This window comes from Rhinopithecus bieti, unplaced genomic scaffold (assembly GCF_001698545.2).
Source record: "Rhinopithecus bieti isolate Rb0 unplaced genomic scaffold, ASM169854v2 scaffold_11941, whole genome shotgun sequence".
In the NCBI taxonomy this organism is placed as follows: domain Eukaryota; kingdom Metazoa; phylum Chordata; class Mammalia; order Primates; family Cercopithecidae; genus Rhinopithecus; species Rhinopithecus bieti.
Window position 1 is genome coordinate 556,213 of NW_016807068.1, and position 8,461 is coordinate 564,673.

At 36.0% G+C, this 8,461-nt stretch overlaps 1 pseudogene; it reads right to left on the bottom strand.

Moving 5' to 3' along the window:
* Positions 1–5,183: 5,183 nt before the first annotated feature.
* Positions 5,184–7,495, bottom strand: LOC108534630 (caspase-3-like; annotated as a pseudogene).
* Between the last annotated feature and the right edge of the window lie 966 nt (positions 7,496–8,461).

Consider the following 8,461-nt stretch of genomic DNA (forward strand, 5'->3'; position numbering starts at 1 on the left):
AAAAAAAAAAAAAAAAAAAAAAAAAGGACTTATTTTGTGCTCAGTTCAGTGTGGATCACTGGAAGGAGTCTATTTTAACAGGTCACCTCCATCTCATGGTACTGCCATCTTCAATATCTCAGATCAGTATAGAATGGGAAAAGTGAGAGTGGAGCTTTGAGTGTGAAATATTTTTATGGGTCAGATTTGGAAGCAGCATAGATCACTTTTATTCACATTCAATTTTCCCAGAACTTAGTTACATGGTGCCAACCTACCAGCAAGGAGGCCAAAGAATACTACTTAACTGTGTGCCCAGGAAGAAGAGGAGAAAAGGGGTATTGGTGAACATTGGTAATCTCTGCCACAGAAAGCCTGTTGAGGGACAACTCCCTGACTCACCACACGTATGATCAGCATCTTCAGAGATGATATGTGTGCAAATTTAATCCTCCAGGGGAAATAGATTAATTCCATGTTCATTTAAAAATGGACCCCTTCCTTACACCTTATACAAAAATTAACTGAAGATGGATTAAAAACTTAAATGTAAAACCTAAAACCATAAAAACCCTAGAAGAAAACCTAGGCAATATCATTCAGGACATAGGCATGGGCAAAGACTTCATGTCTAAAACACCAAAAGCAATGGCAACAAAAGCCAAAATTGACAGCTGTGATATAATTAAACTAAAGAGCTTCTGCATAGCAAAGGAAACTATCATCAGAATGAACAGGCAACCTACAGAATGGGAGAAAATTTTTGCAATGTGTCCATCTGACAAAGGGCTAATATCCAGAATCTACAAATAACTTAAACAAATTTACAAGAAAAAAACAAACAACCCTATCAAAAAGTGGGTGAAGGATATGAACAGACACTTCTCGAAAGAAGTTATTTATGCAGCAAAAAAATATATGAAAAAAAGCTCATCATCACTGGTCATTACAGAAATGCAAATCAAAACCACAATGAGATACTATCTCACACCAGTTAGAATTGTGATCATTAAAAAGTAAGGAAACGAGAGATGTTGGAGAGGATGTGGAGAAATAGGAACACTTTTACACTATTGGTGGGAGTGTAAATTAGTTCAGCCATTGTGAAAGACAGTGTGGCGATTCCTCAAGGATCTGGAACCAGAAATACCATTTGACCCAGAAATCTCATTACTGGGTATATACCCAAAGGATTACACATCATTCTACTATAAAGACATATGCACATGTATGTTTATTGCAGCACTATTCACAATAGCAAAGACTTGGAACCAACCCAAATACCCATCAATGATAGACTGGATAAAGAAAATGTGGCACATATACACCATGGACTATGCAACCATAAAAAGGATGAACTTATGCCCTTTGCAGGGATATGGATGAAGCTGGAAACCATCATTCTCAGCAAACTAACACAGGAATAGAAAACCAAACACCACATGTTCTCATTCATAAGTGAGTATTGAGCAATGAGATCGCATGGACATGGGGAGGGGAACATCACATACCAGGGACTGTTGGGGAGTGGGGGGCTGGGGAGGGATAACACTAGGAGAAATTCTTAATATAGATGGTGGGTTGATGGATGCAGCAAGCCACCTTGGCATGTGTATACCTATTTAACAAACCTGCACGTTCTGCATGTGTGTCCCAGAACATAAAGTACAATTAAAAAAAAAAAATGCTTAACATGTAGAGAGGGAAGAGATATGCCAGGACTGGAAAGTTGGGAATCTTGTAAATGAGAAAAGTGAATTCCAGTTTATTATAGACCTCTGAATGCAGCTTTCATGGCAACCTTATAAAACCACTTGTAGTTCCACAAAATCATTTTTTTCTTATCTGCTGTGTCATCTGATTGCCTTCCTTCTACTTACCTTTTCAAGACTCAGCTCATGGATTATCTGTCTCCTTTAGAGATTTTGCTAAATCAGTCTGAGCTGGGTGATACTTCTCTGTGCTCTCATTACACACTAGGCATTACTGTCCCTCTTTTATTGCACACTACACTGTACTATAAGTGTTTCATCCATTACAATCATCTATTTTTTTCAAGTCTTTTCAATCCACATTTGGTTGAATCCACAGATGTGCAACCCACAGATATAGCGGGTTGACTTCTATCTATCTATCTATCTATCTATCTATCTATCTATCTATCTATCATCTATCTGTCTATCGATCAATCTATCTTCATCATCATCTGTCTATATTTCACATATTTAAAATTCAGTAATTAATATAAAATAGTTTTATGCTTCTTGGTGATTAGATGTCTAGGAACCAAATCTTCTAAAAAAAATAAATACGCTTTTTTGATGACTTCGTGCACATTTGTGGTATGTATCCGTGGGAAGGAAGATGGGTGGAGACGAAGTAGCAGGAAGGAAGAAAACTGGGAAAGGGAGGGAGAAACAAAAAGAAGCATATGTGCTTGTTTATGTGCTTTTGGGTGCAAAATATTTTATTTCAACTCTGATACTTTTCCTATATGATATGGCAGGTAAATACATTTTGGGAAACTTGCCGGCAGTGTATTCTCTTTGGTATTATGAAAATACACTATTATTTTCCGCCTGTAAATTACATCTGAATTGAGACTTAGCTACATCTGATTTTTATTAGACTGTTGTATAAATAGAATCAGATGGCTTTACTTGAGAATGACTCATTAGTCCTTCATCCTCCTCTGTTAATGTTCTCCAAATTTAATAGTAGCATTATATAATCTATCATATGGGTAATACTACCAGACCGTTTTAGAAGATGACACTTGATGTACTCTGGGTACACAGACAACTATATTTTGCTATTTGAGTGCCAAAGGGGTATTCTAATTATCTTGGGTGACATTGTAACTCATTAAAGTTCTTTACAGGGACAGAGAAAAGAATCAATGCAAAGAGTCTGTCTAAATTGTCTTCACACTCCAAAATGTACCAGTTATAGAAGAAGCCAGCAACTTCAAATGAAGAAGTATCCTATATCTCTGAACTCCATTAGTACTTATTAACTATTATACTCATTTGATATTTTTAACCCTCTGTCCTGGATTGTTATTTCACCCTTTAAGCACAAGATAAACTTCCCCAGTGCATCTGTAAACTTCTTATAGACAAGGACAATTATTATTATCTTATTTTTAGAATTAAGATTGTTGGAAATTAACGCTGATCATTCAAATTTCAAGTTATTTTGGAAACTTTACATTCAAAAGTGTTTATGTCTTCTTACATATTTCCCTATAACCTACAGAAGCATTCAAAGTTAAGTTTTAGAAGTTAGAGTCATTATTAAAAAACAAACAAATGCACATTAACTAGTCTCAATATTTTAAAGCTTCACAATTAATTTTATATTTGAGGATTTCTTTGTCTCTCTAGCACTTTGCAAATTTAAACTAAGTGCTCAGAGTTTTATGTACAATTATCTTGGATATGGCTTCACCTAAGCTTATGTTTCTCAAACTGGGATACTAATATCCCCTGGGAAAACTTGAATTTGTAGCAGGGATACTTAAATGCAATAAAATAAATATGATAAACATTTTTTCTAAAAAGTGACAACTCAAGAGAAATAAATCTTAGGTTCACACAAAAACCCATATGGAAAAGTTTACAGTGACTTCATTTATCATCACCAAAGACTGTGAACAACTCAACTGATTCATGGATACTCAACTCTGGTACATCCGCAAAATGGAACACTACTCAGTGATAAAAGGAAAAAAATGATTGATTCATGCAACAATATGGAAGAATCTCAAATGTCTTATGTTAGTGAAATAAGCCAAACTCAAAAGGCTTAATAGCGTATAAGCCCAATTATATGACATTCTGGAAAAAGACAAATTACAAGTACAGAGAACAGATCAATTGTTACCAGGAGCTGGGTGGGAAGGGGTTGACTATACAGAGGCGCATTTTTGGGGTGATGGATTGTTATATATATTGATTGTGGTGTGGTTACATGACACTATACATTTGTCAATACTCATAGAATGTTCATCAAAAAGAGTAAATTTTACTACATTAAGCTAAAAAAATTTAAATGACAAGAAGCCAATGATGGCAGGATGTTATAAAATTTGTGCTTTCACAATAGTAATTTGTTACATTTTCTGAAGTAATTTATATATGTATTTCCAGATTTCCCTTCCTTCCTTCCTTCCCTCCTTTCTCTCTTTCTTTCTTTTCCTTCCTTCCTTCCTTCCTTCCTTCCTTCCTTCCTTCCTTCCTTCCTTCCTTCCATGTTTTTTTCTCTTTTCTTTTCTTCTTTTCTTTTCTTTTCTTTCTGTTTGAGATGGCATCTCACTCTGTTGCCCAGCCTGGAGTGCAGTGCCACGATCTCAGCTCACTGCAACTTCTGCCTCCTGGGTTCATGCAATTCTCCAGCCTCAGCCTCCTGAGTAGCTGGGATTACAGGCACACGACATCACACTTGGCGAATTTTCATATTTTTAGTAGGGACGGTGTTTCACCGTGTTGACCAGGCTGGTCTCGAACTCTTGATCTCAGGTGATCCGCCGCCTCGGCCTCCCAAAGTGCTGGGATTACAGGCATGAGCCACTGCTCCCAGCCTCGAAATTTTCATTCAATTATTCCATACTGAAAAATTTATCCTAAGAAAATCATAACAATATGAGAAACCTATATACATAGTGATGTTCATTACCTTCTTAATTGGTGAAAATGCTGCCTTATTGCTTTTACTTGCATTTCTGTATTTGCTAGCAAATTTTTATATTTTTCTTATGTTTATTAGACAGTTTTATGAGAAAGAGTAAGATTAATATCCTCCAGTGGTTGAAGAGTAGCAGATCTTCTGTTCTCTTCTCAATAAACACACAGAACCATTCATTTCTGTGAAATAATTACAGATAGGTTGGGATTTAGTAAAATTTTTACTGTTGTAGTAAAATAAACACATTGAAATAAAAAAATACGATTGCTAGTCAGGCTATTTAGTAAGATTTTGATTTAAGAGTCTTTAGAACATTTTATTGTCAGAAATTTGTCCTCAAATTTTAAGTTTTCTAATTCAGTCAGAACCCTTGAATTTCATGTTTAATATAAGAATATGGGAAATGAAAACCAGAAGTTTTGTGCATTCATTTTCCTTGGGAGCTTACAATTTTGAACTCAACCCAAACTTTTCATTCTTTTGCATTCATTTAATTTTGACAGAAGGCACCTTTTCGTTCATGAAGCTTTTAAACTCTCCATTAGATACTGCAAAACAACATTTTGAAGAATGAAAAATAGATGAATGTAAACCACAAAATGCTTTCTTGAAAGTGACCATATATTAAAAAAAATAAATTAGGAAAGTGCTACTAAAAATGTGCTAGGATAAGGTGTAAAGGTAAATATTTGTGGGTGTGAAGACCATCTGTAGCAATGGCAAAAACTAGAGATACAGCGCCTTCTCATTCGTGAAATCATTCACTAAATGTTTCTTGAGCATCTACCATGTCTACAATGTTCTATGCACAGTGACTTCTTTTTTTTTTTTTACAAAGTAGACAACAATCCCTTCCCTCTTGGACCTCACATTTTAGCTTACTCAGAAACGGGAACAGGTGGAATTTAGTTCATCCTCAGGTGTTTTTTACCTTTTTTGCTAAAAACATACTATCTTATGTAAAGTTAATGACATGGATAAAACATTGAAATGTATATTCTACTATATTTTTCTAGTCAACCTTTCTCTTATTTCCAGAGAAGACAGTTTTCCTGTCCTTAAACCTCTGACTTTCTTAAACTTAGATTCTCAGTAGGTGACCTTGCTTCTGATTTTATTGAGAAAATAGAAGCAATCAGAAGATAAAGTCCTTATCCGACCAAATGCACTGACCTGCATCCTTTAGAGCTCATAGCCACTGCCTCCCTTCCTATTATTGTTTAGGAGGAGCAATGTGCCTGTTTTAGGTCAAACCATCCCCTCAGTCACTGCGTCCAATCCCCTCTTTCCTACTCACAGTGTTCGCTTTTATCCACTATCATTCCTAGATGTCTAGTTCTTTTCCATTTGCATAAAAACATGATATAACATTTCTAATCTTAAATAAAAAATTATCCCAAGATGCCACATCTTCCTGTAGCAGAGATCCCATGGTTCTCCCTTTCATAGAAGCTCCCTGAAAAAACCGTTTATAGATGCAATCCTCTCTTTACCTCTAGTTCTCTCTTGGAACCACTCCATTTGAGCCTTACTCACTTACATCACTCACTTATATCACTGCACACAGACAACTCTTATTCAGATTACCAAAGACCTCCAATACTGACATTGCCAAAGTCAATGCCAATATTCAGTCCTCATTTCAAGAGGTCATGATAGAACTGTTCACTTTCTTCTTGAAAACATGCCCTTACTTGACTTTGAAGATATCCCCCATGAAGTCCCCCATTCCACTAAGCCTCCTTTGCTGTATTATCTTTCTCTTCCAGACTTTTACATGTTGAAGTACCCAGGACTCAGTCCTCAATCTCTTCTTTTCTTTACCTATACTCACACTTGCATTTCAAGACTTTAATAGCTCCTATCTGCTGATTATACCCAAAGTATGTTTCCAGTTCAGAATTTTCTTTGAACCATAGATTACTCCGAATGTCTGATTGGATGTTGCACAAGCATCTCAAATTTAAAGTGACCAAAAGTGAACTTCTTATTTCTCACCTTCCTCCAATTATATTCCTTCTGTAGTGTTCTCCATCATAGTAAACGGCATTTAATCCACTGAGTTGCTAAAGAATCTTAGGGTCATCTCTCACTCCTATCTTTCTTTGGTTCTCCAGTCTCAATTTATTAGCCAATGATGTCCCATATGCATACAAGAAGTCGGCTTCCACTGGTATTTTATGATATGTCATGTCATCATCAATACCACTGTCTGTCTCAATGCCAGAATCCAATTCTGTACCACGGCAGGCCTGAATAGTGAAAAGCTTGGGTTTTCCAGTTAGACTTCTACAACAATCCCCTCTGAAAAAACTTGTTATCTTTTTCTGGTCAACAGGTCCATTTGTTCCAAAAATTATTCCTTCTTCACCATGGCTCAGAAGCACACAAACAAAACTGCTCCTTTTGCTCTGATCTTCTTAAGAAACATTGCACATCAATTCCACAATTTCTTGACATGTAAGATCATTTTTATTCCTGACTTCACATTTCAAGTTTGTGAGTGTTTCCCTGAGGTTTGCCACATCGACATCTGTATCAGACCAAGATGCCATTCCAATGCTTTTATGATTCCACTTATTATCATTAATTGTTATGTAATACATACACCCATTTCAGGACAATCCATTTTATAACTGTTGTCCAAGGATATTCCAGAGTCCATTGATTCGCTTCCAAGTATGATCTTCGGTTCCAAATTTTTAATGGATTTTTGAATCCACTGAGTTTTCAGTGTTCTCCGTGGATATTTTTATTAACGCACAGTCTCCTCACACCTTCCACAGCCTCCTCACAGCCAGCAGCTACCTGCTTTGCTCCGCACCTGCATGGCTTCGGCATCCCACAGCCGGGAGAGGTGAGCTCCAGTCCAGACTGTTATCTTTCACTCTGAGATTAGATTGTGTCTGTTATTTGGTTGCAAAATATACTACCTTTTATAAAAGGCTAATGAAGTAGAGGGTTGGTTGACTGGTTGGTTTTAAAAATAATATACATGTTTTACATAATGAGAAGTTGGCAATTATATGGGTTTTTGTGTATGGCAAAACATAAAATTTACCATCTTAACCATTTTTACATGTGCAGTACAATAGTATTACCTACATGTACATTGGTGTGCAATAGATCCATAGCGCTTTTTCATCTTACAAAACTGAAACTCTGTATCTGTTAACATCTTCCATTGTCCCCAAGTTTTCTGCCTCTGGCAACCACCATTCTGTTTTCTGTTTCCAAGAGTTGACTACTTTAGATATCTCATATAAGTGGAATCATTTCTCTTTTTGTAATTGGCTTATTTCAGTTAGTGTAATGCCCTAAAGGTTTTGTAGCATTTGGCAGGGTTTTCTTTTTTAAAACTGAATAATATTCCACTGTATGTTATGTACATCACATTTTATTTATCCATTCATCTGTCATTTATATTTAGGTTGCTTCCAACTCTTGGCTATTGTGAATAATGCTGCAATGAACATGGGTGTGCAAATCTCTTTGATATTTTCAATTCTTTTGGGTCTATTTCCAGAAGTGGGACTGCTGGATCATATGGTGATTGTATATTTAATATTTTGAGGAATCTCCACAAAGTTTTCTATAGTAGCTGAACCATTTTACATTCTCACCAACAGTGTTCCCAAGGGTTTCAATTTCTCTACATCCTCACCAGCACTTGTTATTTTCTGTTTTTTTTTCTTTCTTTCTTTGATAGAAGCCATCCTGACCATTGTGAGGTGATATCTTATTGTGGTTTAAATCTATATTTTCCTGATGATTAGTGATGTTTAGCATCTTTTCA